This window comes from Oncorhynchus clarkii, chromosome 21 (assembly GCF_045791955.1).
Source record: "Oncorhynchus clarkii lewisi isolate Uvic-CL-2024 chromosome 21, UVic_Ocla_1.0, whole genome shotgun sequence".
NCBI lineage: Eukaryota > Metazoa > Chordata > Actinopteri > Salmoniformes > Salmonidae > Oncorhynchus > Oncorhynchus clarkii.
The window spans coordinates 48709689-48731528 of NC_092167.1; the positions used below are offsets into that span (position 1 = coordinate 48709689).

At 42.0% G+C, this 21840-nt stretch overlaps 19 non-coding genes across 19 annotated transcripts; all 19 read left to right on the forward strand.

Annotated features, from left to right (window-relative positions):
• Positions 1 to 143: 143 nt before the first annotated feature.
• trnar-ucu (transfer RNA arginine (anticodon UCU)) lies at positions 144 to 216 on the forward strand. Its single transcript has one exon. It is a non-coding gene; the product is annotated as a tRNA-Arg (tRNA).
• An 886-nt stretch (positions 217 to 1102) lies between these two features.
• trnar-ucu (transfer RNA arginine (anticodon UCU)) lies at positions 1103 to 1175 on the forward strand. The gene has a single exon. It is a non-coding gene; the product is annotated as a tRNA-Arg (tRNA).
• A 1927-nt stretch (positions 1176 to 3102) lies between these two features.
• trnar-ucu (transfer RNA arginine (anticodon UCU)) lies at positions 3103 to 3175 on the forward strand. The gene has a single exon. It is a non-coding gene; the product is annotated as a tRNA-Arg (tRNA).
• Positions 3176 to 5055: 1880 nt separating this feature from the next.
• On the forward strand, positions 5056 to 5128 carry trnar-ucu (transfer RNA arginine (anticodon UCU)). The gene has a single exon. It is a non-coding gene; the product is annotated as a tRNA-Arg (tRNA).
• Positions 5129 to 6054: 926 nt separating this feature from the next.
• trnar-ucu (transfer RNA arginine (anticodon UCU)) lies at positions 6055 to 6127 on the forward strand. The gene has a single exon. It is a non-coding gene; the product is annotated as a tRNA-Arg (tRNA).
• An 885-nt stretch (positions 6128 to 7012) lies between these two features.
• trnar-ucu (transfer RNA arginine (anticodon UCU)) lies at positions 7013 to 7085 on the forward strand. Its single transcript has one exon. It is a non-coding gene; the product is annotated as a tRNA-Arg (tRNA).
• Positions 7086 to 8012: 927 nt separating this feature from the next.
• Positions 8013 to 8085, forward strand: trnar-ucu (transfer RNA arginine (anticodon UCU)). Its single transcript has one exon. It is a non-coding gene; the product is annotated as a tRNA-Arg (tRNA).
• A 925-nt stretch (positions 8086 to 9010) lies between these two features.
• On the forward strand, positions 9011 to 9083 carry trnar-ucu (transfer RNA arginine (anticodon UCU)). The gene has a single exon. It is a non-coding gene; the product is annotated as a tRNA-Arg (tRNA).
• An 884-nt stretch (positions 9084 to 9967) lies between these two features.
• Positions 9968 to 10040, forward strand: trnar-ucu (transfer RNA arginine (anticodon UCU)). Its single transcript has one exon. It is a non-coding gene; the product is annotated as a tRNA-Arg (tRNA).
• Positions 10041 to 10967: 927 nt separating this feature from the next.
• On the forward strand, positions 10968 to 11040 carry trnar-ucu (transfer RNA arginine (anticodon UCU)). Its single transcript has one exon. It is a non-coding gene; the product is annotated as a tRNA-Arg (tRNA).
• Positions 11041 to 11927: 887 nt separating this feature from the next.
• trnar-ucu (transfer RNA arginine (anticodon UCU)) lies at positions 11928 to 12000 on the forward strand. Its single transcript has one exon. It is a non-coding gene; the product is annotated as a tRNA-Arg (tRNA).
• An 887-nt stretch (positions 12001 to 12887) lies between these two features.
• Positions 12888 to 12960, forward strand: trnar-ucu (transfer RNA arginine (anticodon UCU)). Its single transcript has one exon. It is a non-coding gene; the product is annotated as a tRNA-Arg (tRNA).
• A 927-nt stretch (positions 12961 to 13887) lies between these two features.
• trnar-ucu (transfer RNA arginine (anticodon UCU)) lies at positions 13888 to 13960 on the forward strand. The gene has a single exon. It is a non-coding gene; the product is annotated as a tRNA-Arg (tRNA).
• An 888-nt stretch (positions 13961 to 14848) lies between these two features.
• trnar-ucu (transfer RNA arginine (anticodon UCU)) lies at positions 14849 to 14921 on the forward strand. Its single transcript has one exon. It is a non-coding gene; the product is annotated as a tRNA-Arg (tRNA).
• Positions 14922 to 15848: 927 nt separating this feature from the next.
• Positions 15849 to 15921, forward strand: trnar-ucu (transfer RNA arginine (anticodon UCU)). The gene has a single exon. It is a non-coding gene; the product is annotated as a tRNA-Arg (tRNA).
• Positions 15922 to 16848: 927 nt separating this feature from the next.
• trnar-ucu (transfer RNA arginine (anticodon UCU)) lies at positions 16849 to 16921 on the forward strand. The gene has a single exon. It is a non-coding gene; the product is annotated as a tRNA-Arg (tRNA).
• Positions 16922 to 17848: 927 nt separating this feature from the next.
• On the forward strand, positions 17849 to 17921 carry trnar-ucu (transfer RNA arginine (anticodon UCU)). Its single transcript has one exon. It is a non-coding gene; the product is annotated as a tRNA-Arg (tRNA).
• A 927-nt stretch (positions 17922 to 18848) lies between these two features.
• trnar-ucu (transfer RNA arginine (anticodon UCU)) lies at positions 18849 to 18921 on the forward strand. The gene has a single exon. It is a non-coding gene; the product is annotated as a tRNA-Arg (tRNA).
• A 1010-nt stretch (positions 18922 to 19931) lies between these two features.
• On the forward strand, positions 19932 to 20004 carry trnar-ucu (transfer RNA arginine (anticodon UCU)). The gene has a single exon. It is a non-coding gene; the product is annotated as a tRNA-Arg (tRNA).
• The last annotated feature ends 1836 nt before the right edge of the window (positions 20005 to 21840 follow it).

Sequence of the window (21840 nt, forward strand, 5' to 3'; positions counted from 1 at the left end):
CCGTGATTATTTTTTTGACTGCTTCTTTCAGTTTGTACAGGTCATGCTGGTTACAGAAGCGAAGCGAAAGCGTGATGTCTACTTTAACCACGTGTACGTTCGGTTGAAACCACTCTCTGCTATCCAGTTCATTATCAGCAAGTGCCCCAGTGGCCTAATGGATAAGGCACTGGCCTTCTAAGCCAGGGATTGTGGGTTCGAGTCCCATCTGGGGTGGATGTATGCGGAGGACGAGAGATCAGCACGTGACACAGAGTTTGATGGATTGAAGATTTCCGATTCAATTTTTAGAAATGAAGATTTAACTGGGATAAAAAAGGAGAATTTCATGGGCATGTCTCTGTGCCCTCCGAAATGCAAATATTTTTTACAACTGCTTCTATCAGTTCATATAGTTCATGCTGATCACACATTTCCACAGTGACTTAAGACACTGACCGCCTAATCCATTTATTGTGAGTTCAAGTATTGTTTTGGGGTACCTGAAAGTGGAGGGATGAAGTGGAAGTGTGCAGGGCAGTTAACCAAGTGATTTAGGGATCGAAACCATCCTCTGCTATCCAGTTTGCTTTGAGCAATGAAGTGCAAACAGAAGAGAAGAGCTGGGCACATAACACAGAGGTTGATGGATCGAAGATATCCAATTCTACTTTTAGAAATGAAGTGTAAACAGGGATTTTTTTTTTACATTTCAGAATTTCATGGGCATGTCTCTGTGCCCTCCGTGATTCTTTTTTTATTACTGCTTCTATCAATTCATATAGGTCATGCTGATCACAGAGAGACACAGTGGCTTAAGATACTGATCTCCTAATCCATGTATTGTGAATTCAAGTATTGTTTTGGGGTACCTGAAAGTGGAGTGATGAAGTGGAAGTGTGCCTGGCAGTTAACCGAGTGATTTATGGATCGAAACCATCCTCTGCTATTCAGTTTGCTTTAGCAATGAAGTGGAAACTGAAGTGAAAATGTTTTGACTGCTTCTGTCAGTTTGTACAGGTCATGCTGGTTACAGAAGCGAAGCGAAAGCGTGATGTCTACTTTAACCACGTGTACGTTCGGTTGAAACCACTCTCTGCTATCCAGTTCTTTATCAGGAAGTGCCCCAGTGGCCTAATGGATAAGGCACTGGCCTTCTAAGCCAGGGATTGTGGGTTCGAGTCCCATCTGGGGTGGATGTATGTGGAGGACGAGAGATCAGCACGTGACACAGAGTTTGATGGATTGAAGATTTCTGATTTACTTTTTAGAAATGAAGATTTAACTGGGATAAAAAAGGAGAATTTCATGGGCATGTCTCTGTGCCCCCCGAAATGCATTTTTTTTTTTACAACTGCTTCTATCAGTTCATATAGGTCATGCTGATCACACATTTCCACAGTGACTTAAGACACTGACCGCCTAATCCATTTATTGTGAGTTCAAGTATTGTTTTGGGGTACCTGAAAGTGGAGGGATGAAGTGGAAGTGTGCAGGGCAGTTAACCAAGTGATTTAGGGATCGAAACCATCCTCTGCTATCCAGTTTGCTTTGAGCAATGAAGTGCAAACAGAAGAGGGCACATAACACAGAGGTTGATGGATCGAAGATATCCAATTCTACTTTTAGAAATGAAGTGTAAACAGGGATTTTTTTTTTACATTTGAGAATTTCATGGGCATGTCTCTGTGCCCTCCGTGATTCTTTTTTTATTACTGCTTCTATCAATCCATATAGGTCATGCTGATCACAGAGAGACACAGTGGCTTAAGACACTGATCTCCTAATCCATGTATTGTGAATTCAAGTATTGTTTTGGGGTACCTGAAAGTGGAGTGATGAAGTGGAAGTGTGCCTGGCAGTTAACCCAGTGATTTATGGATCGAAACCATCCTCTGCTATTCAGTTTGCTTTAGCAATGAAGTGGAAACAGAAATATTAAACCATAATTTCATGGGCATGTCTCAGTGCCCTCCGTGATTATTTTTTGACTGCTTCTGTCAGTTTGTACAGGTCATGCTGGTTACAGAAGCGAAGCGAAAGCGTGATGTCTACTTTAACCACGTGTACGTTCGGTTGAAACAACTCTCTGCTATCCAGTTTATTATCAGCAAGTGCCCCAGTGGCCTAATGGATAAGGAACTGGCTTTCTAAGCCAGGTATTGTGGGTTCGAGTCCCATCTGGGGTGGATGTATGTGGAGGACGAGAGATCAGCACGTGACACAGAGTGGATGGATTGAAGGATTGAAGATTTCCGATTCCATTTTTAGAAATGAAGATTTAACTGGGATAAAAAAGGAGAATTTCATGGGCATGTCTCTGTGCCCTCCGAAATGCAATTTTTTTTACAACTGCTTCTATCAGTTCATATAGGTCATGCTGATCACACATTTCCACAGTGACTTAAGACACTGACCGCCTAATCCATTTATTGTGAGTTCAAGTATTGTTTTGGGGTACCTGAAAGTGGAGGGATGAAGTGGAAGTGTGCAGGGCAGTTAACCAAGTGATTTAGGGATCGAAACCATCCTCTGCTATCCAGTTTGCTTTGAGCAATGAAGTGCAAACAGAAGAGAAGAGCTGGGCACATAACACAGAGGTTGATGGGTCGAAGATATCCAATTCTACTTTTAGAAATGAAGTGTAAACAGGGATTTTTTTTTTACATTTGAGAATTTCATGGGCATGTCTCTGTGCCCTCCGTGATTCTTTTTTTATTACTGCTTCTATCAATCCATATAGGTCATGCTGATCACAGAGAGACACAGTGGCTTAAGACACTGATCTCCTAATCCATGTATTGTGAATTCAAGTATTGTTTTGGGGTACCTGAATGGTGGAGTGATGAAGTGGAAGTGTGCCTGGCAGTTAACCCAGTGATTTATGGATCGAAACCATCCTCTGCTATTCAGTTTGCTTTAGCAATGAAGTGGAAACAGAAATATTAAACCATAATTTCATGGGCATGTCTCAGTACCCTCCGTGATTATTTTTTGACTGCTTCTGTCAGTTTGTACAGGTCATGCTGGTTACAGAAGCGAAGCGAAAGCGTGATGTCTACTTTAACCACGTGTACGTTCGGTTGAAACCACTCTCTGCTATCCAGTTCATTATCAGCAAGTGCCCCAGTGGCCTAATGGATAAGGCACTGGCCTTCTAAGCCAGGGATTGTGGGTTCGAGTCCCATCTGGGGTGGATGTATGCGGAGGAAGAGAGATCAGCACGTGACACAGAGTTTGATGGATTGAAGCTTTCCGATTTACTTTTTAGAAATGAAGATTTAACTGGGATAAAAAAGGAGAATTTCATGGGCATGTCTCTGTGCCCTCCGAAATGCAATTTTTTTTTACAACTGCTTCTATCAGTTCATATAGGTCATGCTGATCACACATTTCCACAGTGACTTAAGACACTGACCGCCTAATCCATTTATTGTGAGTTCAAGTATTGTTTTGGGGTACCTGAAAGTGGAGGGATGAAGTGGAAGTGTGCAGGGCAGTTAACCAAGTGATTTAGGGATCGAAACCATCCTCTGCTATCCAGTTTGCTTTGAGCAATGAAGTGCAAACAGAAGAGAAGAGCTGGGCACATAACACAGAGGTTGATGGATCGAAGATATCCAATTCTACTTTTAGAAATGAAGTGTAAACAGGGATTTTTTTTTTACATTTCAGAATTTCATGGGCATGTCTCTGTGCCCTCCGTGATTCTTTTTTTATTACTGCTTCTATCAATTCATATAGGTCATGCTGATCACAGAGAGACACAGTGGCTTAAGACACTGATCTCCTAATCCATGTATTGTGAATTCAAGTATTGTTTTGGGGTACCTGAAAGTGGAGTGATGAAGTGGAAGTGTGCCTGGCAGTTAACCCAGTGATTTATGGATCGAAACCATCCTCTGCTATTCAGTTTGCTTTAGCAATGAAGTGGAAACTGAAGTGAAAATGTTTTGACTGCTTCTGTCAGTTTGTACAGGTCATGCTGATTACAGAAGCGAAGCGGAAGCGTGATGTCTACTTTAACCACGTGTACGTTCGGTAGAAACCCCTCTCTGCTATCCAGTTCATTTTCAGCAAGTGCCCCAGTGGCCTAATGGATAAGGCACTGGCCTTCTAAGCCAGGGATTGTGGGTTCCATCTGGGGTGGGTGTATGCGGAGGAAGAGAAATCAGCACGTGACACAGAGTTTGATGGATTGAAGCTTTCCGATTTACTTTTTAGAAATGAAGATTTAACTGGGATAAAAAAGGAGAATTTCATGGGCATGTCTCTGTGCCCTCCGAAATGCAATTTTTTTTTACAACTGCTTCTATCAGTTCATATAGGTCATGCTGATCACACATTTCCACAGTGACTTAAGACACTGACCGCCTAATCCATTTATTGTGAGTTCAAGTATTGTTTTGGGGTACCTGAAAGTGGAGGGATGAAGTGGAAGTGTGCAGGGCAGTTAACCAAGTGATTTAGGGATCGAAACCATCCTCTGCTATCCAGTTTGCTTTGAGCAATAAAGTGCAAACAGAAGAGAAGAGCTGGGCACATAACACAGAGGTTGATGGATCGAAGATATCCAATTCTACTTTTAGAAATGAAGTGTAAACAGGGATTTTTTTTTTACATTTCAGAATTTCATGGGCATGTCTCTGTGCCCTCCGTGATTCTTTTTTTATTACTGCTTCTATCAATCCATATAGGTCATGCTGATCACAGAGAGACACAGTGGCTTAAGACACTGATCTCCTAATCCATGTATTGTGAATTCAAGTATTGTTTTGGGGTACCTGAAAGTGGAGTGATGAAGTGGAAGTGTGCCTGGCAGTTAACCCAGTGATTTATGGATCGAAACCATCCTCTGCTATTCAGTTTGCTTTAGCAATGAAGTGGAAACAGAAATATTAAACCATAATTTCATGGGCATGTCTCAGTGCCCTCCGTGATAATTTTTTGACTGCTTCTGTCAGTTTGTACAGGTCATGCTGATTACAGAAGCGAAGCGGAAGCGTGATGTCTACTTTAACCACGTGTACGTTCGGTAGAAACCACTCTCTGCTATCCAGTTCATTTTCAGCAAGTGCCCCAGTGGCCTAATGGATAAGGCACTGGCCTTCTAAGCCAGGGATTGTGGGTTCGAGTCCCATCTGGGGTGGGTGTATGCGGAGGAATAGAAATCAGCACGTGACACAGAGTTTGATGGATTGAAGCTTTCCGATTTACTTTTTAGAAATGAAGATTTAACTGGGATAAAAAAGGAGAATTTCATGGGCATGTCTCTGTGCCCCCCGAAATGCATTTTTTTTTACAACTGCTTCTATCAGTTCATATAGTTCATGCTGATCACACATTTCCACAGTGACTTAAGACACTGACCGCCTAATCCATTTATTGTGAGTTCAAGTATTGTTTTGGGGTACCTGAAAGTGGAGGGATGAAGTGGAAGTGTGCAGGGCAGTTAACCAAGTGATTTAGGGATCGAAACCATCCTCTGCTATCCAGTTTGCTTTGAGCAATGAAGTGCAAACAGAAGAGAAGAGCTGGGCACATAACACAGAGGTTGATGGATCGAAGATATCCAATTCTACTATTAGAAATGAAGTGTAAACAGGGATTTATTTTTTACATTTCAGAATTTCATGGGCATGTCTCTGTGCCCTCCGTGATTCTTTTTTTATTACTGCTTCTATCAATCCATATAGGTCATGCTGATCACAGAGAGACACAGTGGCTTAAGACACTGATCTCCTAATCCATGTATTGTGAATTCAAGTATTGTTTTGGGGTACCTGAAAGTGGAGTGATGAAGTGGAAGTGTGCCTGGCAGTTAACCCAGTGATTTATGGATCGAAACCATCCTCTGCTATTCAGTTTGCTTTAGCAATGAAGTGGAAACAGAAATATTAAACCATAATTTCATGGGCATGTCTCAGTGCCCTCCGTGATAATTTTTTGACTGCTTCTGTCAGTTTGTACAGGTCATGCTGATTACAGAAGCGAAGCGGAAGCGTGATGTCTACTTTAACCACGTGTACGTTCGGTAGAAACCACTCTCTGCTATCCAGTTCATTTTCAGCAAGTGCCCCAGTGGCCTAATGGATAAGGCACTGGCCTTCTAAGCCAGGGATTGTGGGTTCGAGTCCCATCTGGGGTGGGTGTATGCGGAGGAATAGAAATCAGCACGTGACACAGAGTTTGATGGATTGAAGCTTTCCGATTTACTTTTTAGAAATGAAGATTTAACTGGGATAAAAAAGGAGAATTTCATGGGCATGTCTCTGTGCCCCCCGAAATGCATTTTTTTTTACAACTGCTTCTATCAGTTCATATAGTTCATGCTGATCACACATTTCCACAGTGACTTAAGACACTGACCGCCTAATCCATTTATTGTGAGTTCAAGTATTGTTTTGGGGTACCTGAAAGTGGAGGGATGAAGTGGAAGTGTGCAGGGCAGTTAACCAAGTGATTTAGGGATCGAAACCATCCTCTGCTATCCAGTTTGCTTTGAGCAATGAAGTGCAAACAGAAGAGAAGAGCTGGGCACATAACACAGAGGTTGATGGATCGAAGATATCCAATTCTACTTTTAGAAATGAAGTGTAAACAGGGATTTATTTTTTACATTTCAGAATTTCATGGGCATGTCTCTGTGCCCTCCGTGATTCTTTTTTTATTACTGCTTCTATCAATCCATATAGGTCATGCTGATCACAGAGAGACACAGTGGCTTAAGACACTGATCTCCTAATCCATGTATTGTGAATTCAAGTATTGTTTTGGGGTACCTGAAAGTGGAGTGATGAAGTGGAAGTGTGCCTGGCAGTTAACCCAGTGATTTATGGATCGAAACCATCCTCTGCTATTCAGTTTGCTTTAGCAATGAAGTGGAAACTGAAGTGAAAATGTTTTGACTGCTTCTGTCAGTTTGTACAGGTCATGCTGATTACAGAAGCGAAGCGGAAGCGTGATGTCTACTTTAACCACGTGTACGTTCGGTAGAAACCCCTCTCTGCTATCCAGTTCATTTTCAGCAAGTGCCCCAGTGGCCTAATGGATAAGGCACTGGCCTTCTAAGCCAGGGATTGTGGGTTCAAGTCCCATCTGGGGTGGGTGTATGCGGAGGAAGAGAAATCAGCACGTGACACAGAGTTTGATGGATTGAAGCTTTCCGATTTACTTTTTAGAAATGAAGATTTAACTGGGATAAAAAAGGAGAATTTCATGGGCATGTCTCTGTGCCCTCCGAAACGCAATTTTTTTTTACAACTGCTTCTATCAGTTCATATAGGTCATGCTGATCACACATTTCCACAGTGACTTAAGACACTGACCGCCTAATCCATTTATTGTGAGTTCAAGTATTGTTTTGGGGTACCTGAAAGTGGAGGGATGAAGTGGAAGTGTGCAGGGCAGTTAACCAAGTGATTTAGGGATCGAAACCATCCTCTGCTATCCAGTTTGCTTTGAGCAATAAAGTGCAAACAGAAGAGAAGAGCTGGGCACATAACACAGAGGTTGATGGATCGAAGATATCCAATTCTACTTTTAGAAATGAAGTGTAAACAGGGATTTTTTTTTTACATTTCAGAATTTCATGGGCATGTCTCTGTGCCCTCCGTGATTCTTTTTTTATTACTGCTTCTATCAATCCATATAGGTCATGCTGATCACAGAGAGACACAGTGGCTTAAGACACTGATCTCCTAATCCATGTATTGTGAATTCAAGTATTGTTTTGGGGTACCTGAAAGTGGAGTGATGAAGTGGAAGTGTGCCTGGCAGTTAACCCAGTGATTTATGGATCGAAACCATCCTCTGCTATTCAGTTTGCTTTAGCAATGAAGTGGAAACAGAAATATTAAACCATAATTTCATGGGCATGTCTCAGTGCCCTCCGTGATAATTTTTTGACTGCTTCTGTCAGTTTGTACAGGTCATGCTGATTACAGAAGCGAAGCGGAAGCGTGATGTCTACTTTAACCACGTGTACGTTCGGTAGAAACCACTCTCTGCTATCCAGTTCATTTTCAGCAAGTGCCCCAGTGGCCTAATGGATAAGGCACTGGCCTTCTAAGCCAGGGATTGTGGGTTCGAGTCCCATCTGGGGTGGGTGTATGCGGAGGAATAGAAATCAGCACGTGACACAGAGTTTGATGGATTGAAGCTTTCCGATTTACTTTTTAGAAATGAAGATTTAACTGGGATAAAAAAGGAGAATTTCATGGGCATGTCTCTGTGCCCTCCGTGATTCTTTTTTTTATTACTGCTTCTATCAATTCATATAGGTCATGCTGATCACACATTTCCACAGTGACTTAAGACACTGACCGCCTAATCCATTTATTGTGAGTTCAAGTATTGTTTTGGGGTACCTGAAAGTGGAGGGATGAAGTGGAAGTGTGCCTGGCAGTTAACCGAGTGATTTATGGATCGAAACCATCCTCTGCTATTCAGTTTGCTTTAGCAATGAAGTGCAAACAGAAGAGAAGAGCTGGGCACATAACACAGAGGTTGATGGATCGAAGATATCCAATTCTACTATTAGAAATGAAGTGTAAACAGGGATTTTTTTTTTTACATTTCAGAATTTCATGGGCATGTCTCTGTGCCCTCCGTGATTCTTTTTTTTATTACTGCTTCTATCAATCCATATAGGTCATGCTGATCACAGAGAGACACAGTGGCTTAAGACACTGATCTCCTAATCCATGTATTGTGAATTCAAGTATTGTTTTGGGGTACCTGAAAGTGGAGTGATGAAGTGGAAGTGTGCCTGGCAGTTAACCCAGTGATTTATGGATCGAAACCATCCTCTGCTATTCAGTTTGCTTTAGCAATGAAGTGGAAACAGAAATATTAAACCATAATTTCATGGGCATGTCTCAGTGCCCTCCGTGATAATTTTTTGACTGCTTCTGTCAGTTTGTACAGGTCATGCTGATTACAGAAGCGAAGCGGAAGCGTGATGTCTACTTTAACCACGTGTACGTTCGGTAGAAAAAACTCTCTGCTATCCAGTTCATTTTCAGCAAGTGCCCCAGTGGCCTAATGGATAAGGCACTGGCCTTCTAAGCCAGGGATTGTGGGTTCGAGTCCCATCTGGGGTGGGTGTATGCGGAGGAATAGAAATCAGCACGTGACACAGAGTTTGATGGATTGAAGCTTTCCGATTTACTTTTTAGAAATGAAGATTTAACTGGGATAAAAAAGGAGAATTTCATGGGCATGTCTCTGTGCCCCCCGAAATGCATTTTTTTTTACAACTGCTTCTATCAGTTCATATAGTTCATGCTGATCACACATTTCCACAGTGACTTAAGACACTGACCGCCTAATCCATTTATTGTGAGTTCAAGTATTGTTTTGGGGTACCTGAAAGTGGAGGGATGAAGTGGAAGTGTGCAGGGCAGTTAACCAAGTGATTTAGGGATCGAAACCATCCTCTGCTATCCAGTTTGCTTTGAGCAATGAAGTGCAAACAGAAGAGAAGAGCTGGGCACATAACACAGAGGTTGATGGATCGAAGATATCCAATTCTACTTTTAGAAATGAAGTGTAAACAGGGATTTTTTTTTTACATTTCAGAATTTCATGGGCATGTCTCTGTGCCCTCCGTGATTCTTTTTTTATTACTGCTTCTATCAATCCATATAGGTCATGCTGATCACAGAGAGACACAGTGGCTTAAGACACTGATCTCCTAATCCATGTATTGTGAATTCAAGTATTGTTTTGGGGTACCTGAAAGTGGAGTGATGAAGTGGAAGTGTGCCTGGCAGTTAACCCAGTGATTTATGGATCGAAACCATCCTCTGCTATTCAGTTTGCTTTAGCAATGAAGTGGAAACTGAATGAAAATGTTTTGACTGCTTCTGTCAGTTTGTACAGGTCATGCTGATTACAGAAGCGAAGCGGAAGCGTGATGTCTACTTTAACCACGTGTACGTTCGGTAGAAACCACTCTCTGCTATCCAGTTCATTTTCAGCAAGTGCCCCAGTGGCCTAATGGATAAGGCACTGGCCTTCTAAGCCAGGGATTGTGGGTTCGAGTCCCATCTGGGGTGGGTGTATGCGGAGGAAGAGAAATCAGCACGTGACACAGAGTTTGATGGATTGAAGCTTTCCGATTTACTTTTTAGAAATGAAGATTTAACTGGGATAAAAAAGGAGAATTTCATGGGCATGTCTCTGTGCCCTCCGAAATGCAATTTTTTTTTACAACTGCTTCTATCAGTTCATATAGGTCATGCTGATCACACATTTCCACAGTGACTTAAGACACTGACCGCCTAATCCATTTATTGTGAGTTCAAGTATTGTTTTGGGGTACCTGAAAGTGGAGGGATGAAGTGGAAGTGTGCAGGGCAGTTAACCAAGTGATTTAGGGATCGAAACCATCCTCTGCTATCCAGTTTGCTTTGAGCAATGAAGTGCAAACAGAAGAGAAGAGCTGGGCACATAACACAGAGGTTGATGGATCGAAGATATCCAATTCTACTTTTAGAAATGAAGTGTAAACAGGGATTTTTTTTTTACATTTCAGAATTTCATGGGCATGTCTCTGTGCCCTCCGTGATTCTTTTTTTATTACTGCTTCTATCAATCCATATAGGTCATGCTGATCACAGAGAGACACAGTGGCTTAAGACACTGATCTCCTAATCCATGTATTGTGAATTCAAGTATTGTTTTGGGGTACCTGAAAGTGGAGTGATGAAGTGGAAGTGTGCCTGGCAGTTAACCCAGTGATTTATGGATCGAAACCATCCTCTGCTATTCAGTTTGCTTTAGCAATGAAGTGGAAACAGAAATATTAAACCATAATTTCATGGGCATGTCTCAGTGCCCTCCGTGATAATTTTTTGACTGCTTCTGTCAGTTTGTACAGGTCATGCTGATTACAGAAGCGAAGCGGAAGCGTGATGTCTACTTTAACCACGTGTACGTTCGGTAGAAACCACTCTCTGCTATCCAGTTCATTTTCAGCAAGTGCCCCAGTGGCCTAATGGATAAGGCACTGGCCTTCTAAGCCAGGGATTGTGGGTTCGAGTCCCATCTGGGGTGGGTGTATGCGGAGGAATAGAAATCAGCACGTGACACAGAGTTTGATGGATTGAAGCTTTCCGATTTACTTTTTAGAAATGAAGATTTAACTGGGATAAAAAAGGAGAATTTCATGGGCATGTCTCTGTGCCCTCCGAAATGCATTCTTTTTTTTACAACTGCTTCTATCAGTTCATATAGGTCATGCTGATCACACATTTCCACAGTGACTTAAGACACTGACCGCCTAATCCATTTATTGTGAGTTCAAGTATTGTTTTGGGGTACCTGAAAGTGGAGGGATGAAGTGGAAGTGTGCAGGGCAGTTAACCAAGTGATTTATGGATCGAAACCATCCTCTGCTATCCAGTTTGCTTTGAGCAATGAAGTGCAAACAGAAGAGAAGAGCTGGGCACATAACACAGAGGTTGATGGATCGAAGATATCCAATTCTACTATTAGAAATGAAGTGTAAACAGGGATTTTTTTTTTACATTTCAGAATTTCATGGGCATGTCTCTGTGCCCTCCGTGATTCTTTTTTTATTACTGCTTCTATCAATCCATATAGGTCATGCTGATCACAGAGAGACACAGTGGCTTAAGACACTGATCTCCTAATCCATGTATTGTGAATTCAAGTATTGTTTTGGGGTACCTGAAAGTGGAGTGATGAAGTGGAAGTGTGCCTGGCAGTTAACCCAGTGATTTATGGATCGAAACCATCCTCTGCTATTCAGTTTGCTTTAGCAATGAAGTGGAAACTGAAGTGAAAATGTTTTGACTGCTTCTGTCAGTTTGTACAGGTCATGCTGATTACAGAAGCGAAGCGGAAGCGTGATGTCTACTTTAACCACGTGTACGTTCGGTAGAAACCCCTCTCTGCTATCCAGTTCATTTTCAGCAAGTGCCCCAGTGGCCTAATGGATAAGGCACTGGCCTTCTAAGCCAGGGATTGTGGGTTCGAGTCCCATCTGGGGTGTGGAGGAATGCGGAGGAAGAGAGATCAGCACGTGACACAGAGTTTGATGGATTGAAGCTTTCCGATTTACTTTTTAGAAATGAAGATTTAACTGGGATAAAAAAGGAGAATTTCATGGGCATGTCTCTGTGCCCCCCGAAATGCATTTTTTTTTACAACTGCTTCTATCAGTTCATATAGTTCATGCTGATCACACATTTCCACAGTGACTTAAGACACTGACCGCCTAATCCATTTATTGTGAGTTCAAGTATTGTTTTGGGGTACCTGAAAGTGGAGGGATGAAGTGGAAGTGTGCAGGGCAGTTAACCAAGTGATTTAGGGATCGAAACCATCCTCTGCTATCCAGTTTGCTTTGAGCAATGAAGTGCAAACAGAAGAGAAGAGCTGGGCACATAACACAGAGGTTGATGGATCGAAGATATCCAATTCTACTATTAGAAATGAAGTGTAAACAGGGATTTATTTTTTACATTTCAGAATTTCATGGGCATGTCTCTGTGCCCTCCGTGATTCTTTTTTTATTACTGCTTCTATCAATCCATATAGGTCATGCTGATCACAGAGAGACACAGTGGCTTAAGACACTGATCTCCTAATCCATGTATTGTGAATTCAAGTATTGTTTTGGGGTACCTGAAAGTGGAGTGATGAAGTGGAAGTGTGCCTGGCAGTTAACCCAGTGATTTATGGATCGAAACCATCCTCTGCTATTCAGTTTGCTTTAGCAATGAAGTGGAAACTGAAGTGAAAATGTTTTGACTGCTTCTGTCAGTTTGTACAGGTCATGCTGATTACAGAAGCGAAGCGGAAGCGTGATGTCTACTTTAACCACGTGTACGTTCGGTAGAAACCACTCTCTGCTATCCAGTTCATTTTCAGCAAGTGCCCCAGTGGCCTAATGGATAAGGCACTGGCCTTCTAAGCCAGGGATTGTGGGTTCAAGTCCCATCTGGGGTGGGTGTATGCGGAGGAAGAGAAATCAGCACGTGACACAGAGTTTGATGGATTGAAGCTTTCCGATTTACTTTTTAGAAATGAAGATTTAACTGGGATAAAAAAGGAGAATTTCATGGGCATGTCTCTGTGCCCTCCGAAATGCAATTTTTTTTTACAACTGCTTCTATCAGTTCATATAGGTCATGCTGATCACACATTTCCACAGTGACTTAAGACACTGACCGCCTAATCCATTTATTGTGAGTTCAAGTATTGTTTTGGGGTACCTGAAAGTGGAGGGATGAAGTGGAAGTGTGCAGGGCAGTTAACCAAGTGATTTAGGGATCGAAACCATCCTCTGCTATCCAGTTTGCTTTGAGCAATGAAGTGCAAACAGAAGAGAAGAGCTGGGCACATAACACAGAGGTTGATGGATCGAAGATATCCAATTCTACTTTTAGAAATGAAGTGTAAACAGGGATTTTTTTTTTACATTTCAGAATTTCATGGGCATGTCTCTGTGCCCTCCGTGATTCTTTTTTTATTACTGCTTCTATCAATCCATATAGGTCATGCTGATCACAGAGAGACACAGTGGCTTAAGACACTGATCTCCTAATCCATGTATTGTGAATTCAAGTATTGTTTTGGGGTACCTGAAAGTGGAGTGATGAAGTGGAAGTGTGCCTGGCAGTTAACCCAGTGATTTATGGATCGAAACCATCCTCTGCTATTCAGTTTGCTTTAGCAATGAAGTGGAAACAGAAATATTAAACCATAATTTCATGGGCATGTCTCAGTGCCCTCCGTGATAATTTTTTGACTGCTTCTGTCAGTTTGTACAGGTCATGCTGATTACAGAAGCGAAGCGGAAGCGTGATGTCTACTTTAACCACGTGTACGTTCGGTAGAAACCACTCTCTGCTATCCAGTTCATTTTCAGCAAGTGCCCCAGTGGCCTAATGGATAAGGCACTGGCCTTCTAAGCCAGGGATTGTGGGTTCGAGTCCCATCTGGGGTGGGTGTATGCGGAGGAATAGAAATCAGCACGTGACACAGAGTTTGATGGATTGAAGCTTTCCGATTTACTTTTTAGAAATTAAGATTTAACTGGGATAAAAAAGGAGAATTTCATGGGCATGTCTCTGTGCCCTCCGAAATGCAATTTTTTTTTACAACTGCTTCTATCAGTTCATATAGGTCATGCTGATCACACATTTCCACAGTGACTTAAGACACTGACCGCCTAATCCATTTATTGTGAGTTCAAGTATTGTTTTGGGGTACCTGAAAGTGGAGGGATGAAGTGGAAGTGTGCAGGGCAGTTAACCAAGTGATTTATGGATCGAAACCATCCTCTGCTATCCAGTTTGCTTTGAGCAATGAAGTGCAAACAGAAGAGAAGAGCTGGGCACATAACACAGAGGTTGATGGATCGAAGATATCCAATTCTACTATTAGAAATGAAGTGTAAACAGGGATTTTTTTTTTTACATTTCAGAATTTCATGGGCATGTCTCTGTGCCCTCCGTGATTCTTTTTTTTATTACTGCTTCTATCAATCCATATAGGTCATGCTGATCACAGAGAGACACAGTGGCTTAAGACACTGATCTCCTAATCCATGTATTGTGAATTCAAGTATTGTTTTGGGGTACCTGAAAGTGGAGTGATGAAGTGGAAGTGTGCCTGGCAGTTAACCCAGTGATTTATGGATCGAAACCATCCTCTGCTATTCAGTTTGCTTTAGCAATGAAGTGGAAACTGAAGTGAAAATGTTTTGACTGCTTCTGTCAGTTTGTACAGGTCATGCTGATTACAGAAGCGAAGCGGAAGCGTGATGTCTACTTTAACCACGTGTACGTTCGGTAGAAAAAACTCTCTGCTATCCAGTTCATTTTCAGCAAGTGCCCCAGTGGCCTAATGGATAAGGCACTGGCCTTCTAAGCCAGGGATTGTGGGTTCGAGTCCCATCTGGGGTGGGTGTATGCGGAGGAAGAGAAATCAGCACGTGACACAGAGTTTGATGGATTGAAGCTTTCCGATTTACTTTTTAGAAATGAAGATTTAACTGGGATAAAAAAGGAGAATTTCATGGGCATGTCTCTGTGCCCTCCGAAATGCAATTTTTTTTTACAACTGCTTCTATCAGTTCATATAGTTCATGCTGATCACACATTTCCACAGTGACTTAAGACACTGACCGCCTAATCCATTTATTGTGAGTTCAAGTATTGTTTTGGGGTACCTGAAAGTGGAGGGATGAAGTGGAAGTGTGCAGGGCAGTTAACCAAGTGATTTAGGGATCGAAACCATCCTCTGCTATCCAGTTTGCTTTGAGCAATGAAGTGCAAACAGAAGAGAAGAGCTGGGCACATAACACAGAGGTTGATGGATCGAAGATATCCAATTCTACTTTTAGAAATGAAGTGTAAACAGGGATTTTTTTTTTACATTTGAGAATTTCATGGGCATGTCTCTGTGCCCTCCGTGATTCTTTTTTTATTACTGCTTCTATCAATCCATATAGGTCATGCTGATCACAGAGAGACACAGTGGCTTAAGACACTGATCTCCTAATCCATGTATTGTGAATTCAAGTATTGTTTTGGGGTACCTGAAAGTGGAGTGATGAAGTGGAAGTGTGCCTGGCAGTTAACCCAGTGATTTATGGATCGAAACCATCCTCTGCTATTCAGTTTGCTTTAGCAATGAAGTGGAAACAGAAATATTAAACCATAATTTCATGGGCATGTCTCAGTGCCCTCCGTGATAATTTTTTGACTGCTTCTGTCAGTTTGTACAGGTCATGCTGATTACAGAAGCGAAGCGGAAGCGTGATGTCTACTTTAACCACGTGTACGTTCGGTAGAAACCACTCTCTGCTATCCAGTTCATTTTCAGCAAGTGCCCCAGTGGCCTAATGGATAAGGCACTGGCCTTCTAAGCCAGGGATTGTGGGTTCGAGTCCCATCTGGGGTGGGTGTATGCGGAGGAAGAGAAATCAGCACGTGACACAGAGTTTGATGGATTGAAGCTTTCCGATTTACTTTTTAGAAATGAAGATTTAACTGGGATAAAAAAGGAGAATTTCATGGGCATGTCTCTGTGCCCTCCGAAATGCAATTTTTTTTTACAACTGCTTCTATCAGTTCATATAGGTCATGCTGATCACACATTTCCACAGTGACTTAAGACACTGACCGCCTAATCCATTTATTGTGAGTTCAAGTATTGTTTTGGGGTACCTGAAAGTGGAGGGATGAAGTGGAAGTGTGCAGGGCAGTTAACCAAGTGATTTAGGGATCGAAACCATCCTCTGCTATCCAGTTTGCTTTGAGCAATGAAGTGCAAACAGAAGAGAAGAGCTGGGCACATAACACAGAGGTTGATGGATCGAAGATATCCAATTCTACTTTTAGAAATGAAGTGTAAACAGGGATTTTTTTTTTACATTTGAGAATTTCATGGGCATGTCTCTGTGCCCTCCGTGATTCTTTTTTTATTACTGCTTCTATCAATCCATATAGGTCATGCTGATCACAGAGAGACACAGTGGCTTAAGACACTGATCTCCTAATCCATGTATTGTGAATTCAAGTATTGTTTTGGGGTACCTGAAAGTGGAGTGATGAAGTGGAAGTGTGCCTGGCAGTTAACCCAGTGATTTATGGATCGAAACCATCCTCTGCTATTCAGTTTGCTTTAGCAATGAAGTGGAAACAGAAATATTAAACCATAATTTCATGGGCATGTCTCAGTGCCCTCCGTGATTATTTTTTGACTGCTTCTGTCAGTTTGTACAGGTCATGCTGGTTACAGAAGCGAAGCGAAAGCGTGATGTCTACTTTAACCACGTGTACGTTCGGTTGAAACCACTCTCTGCTATCCAGTTCATTATCAGCAAGTGCCCCAGTGGCCTAATGGATAAGGCACTGGCCTTCTAAGCCAGGGATTGTGGGTTCGAGTCCCATCTGGGGTGGGTGTATGCGGAGGAAGAGAGATCAGCACGTGACACAGAGTTTGATGGATTGAAGCTTTCCGATTTACTTTTTAGAAATGAAGATTTAACTGGGATAAAAAAGGAGAATTTCATGGGCATGTCTCTGTGCCCTCCGAAATGCAATTTTTTTTTACAACTGCTTCTATCAGTTCATATAGGTCATGCTGATCACACATTTCCACAGTGACTTAAGACACTGACCGCCTAATCCATTTATTGTGAGTTCAAGTATTGTTTTGGGGTACCTGAAAGTGGAGGGATGAAGTGGAAGTGTGCAGGGCAGTTAACCAAGTGATTTAGGGATCGAAACCATCCTCTGCTATCCAGTTTGCTTTGAGCAATGAAGTGCAAACAGAAGAGAAGAGCTGGGCACATAACACAGAGGTTGATGGATCGAAGATATCCAATTCTACTTTTAGAAATGAAGTGTAAACAGGGATTTTTTTTTTACATTTGAGAATTTCATGGGCATGTCTCTGTGCCCTCCGTGATTCTTTTTTTATTACTGCTTCTATCAATCCATATAGGTCATGCTGATCACAGAGAGACACAGTGGCTTAAGACACTGATCTCCTAATCCATGTATTGTGAATTCAAGTATTGTTTTGGGGTACCTGAAAGTGGAGTGATGAAGTGGAAGTGTGCCTGGCAGTTAACCCAGTGATTTATGGATCGAAACCATCCTCTGCTATTCAGTTTGCTTTAGCAATGAAGTGGAAACAGAAATATTAAACCATAATTTCATGGGCATGTCTCAGTGCCCTCCGTGATTATTTTTTGACTGCTTCTGTCAGTTTGTACAGGTCATGCTGGTTACAGAAGCGAAGCGAAAGCGTGATGTCTACTTTAACCACGTGTACGTTCGGTTGAAACCACTCTCTGCTATCCAGTTCATTATCAGCAAGTGCCCCAGTGGCCTAATGGATAAGGCACTGGCCTTCTAAGCCAGGGATTGTGGGTTCGAGTCCCATGTGGGGTGGGTGTATGCGGAGGAAGAGAGATCAGCACGTGACACATAGTTTGATGGATTGAAGCTTTCCGATTTACTTTTTAGAAATGAAGATTTAACTGGGATAAAAAAGGAGAATTTCATGGGCATGTCTCTGTGCCCTCCGAAATGCAATTTTTTTTTACAACTGCTTCTATCAGTTCATATAGGTCATGCTGATCACACATTTCCACAGTGACTTAAGACACTGACCGCCTAATCCATTTATTGTGAGTTCAAGTATTGTTTTGGGGTACCTGAAAGTGGAGGGATGAAGTGGAAGTGTGCAGGGCAGTTAACCAAGTGATTTAGGGATCGAAACCATCCTCTGCTATCCAGTTTGCTTTGAGCAATGAAGTGCAAACAGAAGAGAAGAGCTGGGCACATAACACAGAGGTTGATGGATCGAAGATATCCAATTCTACTTTTAGAAATGAAGTGTAAACAGGGATTTTTTTTTTACATTTGAGAATTTCATGGGCATGTCTCTGTGCCCTCCGTGATTCTTTTTTTATTACTGCTTCTATCAATCCATATAGGTCATGCTGATCACAGAGAGACACAGTGGCTTAAGACACTGATCTCCTAATCCATGTATTGTGAATTCAAGTATTGTTTTGGGGTACCTGAAAGTGGAGTGATGAAGTGGAAGTGTGCCTGGCAGTTAACCCAGTGATTTATGGATCGAAACCATCCTCTGCTATTCAGTTTGCTTTAGCAATGAAGTGGAAACAGAAATATTAAACCATAATTTCATGGGCATGTCTCAGTGCCCTCCGTGATTATTTTTTGACTGCTTCTGTCAGTTTGTACAGGTCATGCTGATTACAGAAGCGAAGCGGAAGCGTGATGTCTACTTTAACCACGTGTACGTTCGGTAGAAACCACTCTCTGCTATCCAGTTCATTTTCAGCAAGTGCCCCAGTGGCCTAATGGATAAGGCACTGGCCTTCTAAGCCAGGGATTGTGGGTTCGAGTCCCATCTGGGGTGGATGTATGCGGAGGAAGAGAGATCAGCACGTGACACAGAGTTTGATGGATTGAAGATTTCCGATTCAATTTTTAGAAATGAAGATTTAACTGGGATAAAAAAGGAGAATTTCATGGGCATGTCTCTGTGCCCCCCGAAATGCAATTTTTTTTACAACTGCTTCTATCAGTTCATATAGTTCATGCTGATCACACATTTCCACAGTGACTTAAGACACTGACCGCCTAATCCATTTATTGTGAGTTCAAGTATTGTTTTGGGGTACCTGAAAGTGGAGGGATGAAGTGGAAGTGTGCAGGGCAGTTAACCAAGTGATTTAGGGATCGAAACCATCCTCTGCTATCCAGTTTGCTTTGAGCAATGAAGTGCAAACAGAAGAGAAGAGCTGGGCACATAACACAGAGGTTGATGGATCGATTTAGCTATCCAATTCTACTTTTAGAAATGAAGTGTAAACAGGGATTTTTTTTTTACATTTCAGAATATCCAATTCTACTTTTAGAATATCCAATTCTACTTTTAGAAATGAAGTGTAAACAGGGATTTTTTTTTTACATTTCAGAATTTCATGGGCATGTCTCTGTGCCCTCCGTGATTCTTTTTTTATTACTGCTTCTATCAATCCATATAGGTCATGCTGATCACAGAGAGACACAGTGGCTTAAGACACTGATCTCCTAATCCATGTATTGTGAATTCAAGTATTGTTTTGGGGTACCTGAAAGTGGAGTGATGAAGTGGAAGTGTGCCTGGCAGTTAACCCAGTGATTTATGGATCGAAACCATCCTCTGCTATTCAGTTTGCTTTAGCAATGAAGTGGAAACAGAAATATTAAACCATAATTTCATGGGCATGTCTCAGTGCCCTCCGTGATTATTTTTTGACTGCTTCTGTCAGTTTGTACAGGTCATGCTGGTTACAGAAGCGAAGCGAAAGCGTGATGTCTACTTTAACCACGTGTACGTTCGGTTGAAACCACTCTCTGCTATCCAGTTCATTATCAGCAAGTGCCCCAGTGGCCTAATGGATAAGGCACTGGCCTTCTAAGCCAGGGATTGTGGGTTCGAGTCCCATTTGGGGTGGATGTATGCGGAGGAAGAGAGATCAGCACGTGACACAGAGTTTGATGGATTGAAGCTTTCCGATTTAATTTTTAGAAATGAAGATTTAACTGGGATAAAAAAGGAGAATTTCATGGGCATGTCTCTGTGCCCTCCGAAATGCAATTTTTTTTACAACTGCTTCTATCAGTTCATATAGGTCATGCTGATCACACATTTCCACAGTGACTTAAGACACTGACCGCCTAATCCATTTATTGTGAGTTCAAGTATTGTTTTGGGGTACCTGAAAGTGGAGGGATGAAGTGGAAGTGTGCAGGGCAGTTAACCAAGTGATTTAGGGATCGAAACCATCCTCTGCTATCCAGTTTGCTTTGAGCAATGAAGTGCAAACAGAAGAGAAGAGCTGGGCACATAACACAGAGGTTGATGGATCGAAGCTATCCAATTCTACTTTTAGAAATGAAGTGTAAACAGGGATTTTTTTTTTACATTTCAGAATTTCATGGGCATGTCTCTGTGCCCTCCGTGATTCTTTTTTTATTACTGCTTCTATCAATCCATATAGGTCATGCTGATCACAGAGAGACACAGTGGCTTAAGACACTGATCTCCTAATCCATGTATTGTGAATTCAAGTATTGTTTTGGGGTACCTGAAAGTGGAGTGATGAAGTGGAAGTGTGCCTGGCAGTTAACCCAGTGATTTATGGATCGAAACCATCCTCTGCTATTCAGTTTGCTTTAGCAATGAAGTGGAAACAGAAATATTAAACCATAATTTCATGGGCATGTCTCAGTGCCCTCCGTGATTATTTTTTGACTGCTTCTGTCAGTTTGTACAGGTCATGCTGATTACAGAAGCGAAGCGGAAGCGTGATGTCTACTTTAACCACGTGTACGTTCGGTAGAAACCACTCTCTGCTATCCAGTTCATTTTCAGCAAGTGCCCCAGTGGCCTAATGGATAAGGCACTGGCCTTCTAAGCCGTGGGTTCGAGTCCCATCTGGGCTGGATGTATGCGGAGGAAGAGAGATCAGCACGTGACACAGAGTTTGATGGATTGAAGCTTTCCGATTTACTTTTTAGAAATGAAGATTTAACTGGGATAAAAAAGGAGAATTTCATGGGCATGTCTCTGTGCCCTCCGAAATGCAATTTTTTTTACAACTGCTTCTATCAGTTCATATAGTTCATGCTGATCACACATTTCCACAGTGACTTAAGACACTGACCGCCTAATCCATTTATTGTGAGTTCAAGTATTGTTTTGGGGTACCTGAAAGTGGAGGGATGAAGTGGAAGTGTGCAGGGCAGTTAACCAAGTGATTTAGGGATCGAAACCATCCTCTGCTATCCAGTTTGCTTTGAGGAATGAAGTGCAAACAGAAGAGAAGAGCTGGGCACATAACACAGAGGTTGATGGATCGAAGCTATCCAATTCTACTTTTAGAAATGAAGTGTAAACAGGGATTTTTTTTTTACATTTCAGAATTTCATGGGCATGTCTCTGTGCCCTCCGTGATTCTTTTTTTATTACTGCTTCTATCAATCCATATAGGTCATGCTGATCACAGAGAGACACAGTGGCTTAAGACACTGATCTCCTAATCCATGTATTGTGAATTCAAGTATTGTTTTGGGGTACCTGAAAGTGGAGTGATGAAGTGGAAGTGTGCCTGGCAGTTAACCCAGTGATTTATGGATCGAAACCATCCTCTGCTATTCAGTTTGCTTTAGCAATGAAGTGGAAACAGAAATATTAAACCATAATTTCATGGGCATGTCTCAGTGCCCTCCGTGATTATTTTTTGACTGCTTCTGTCAGTTTGTACAGGTCATGCTGATTACAGAAGCG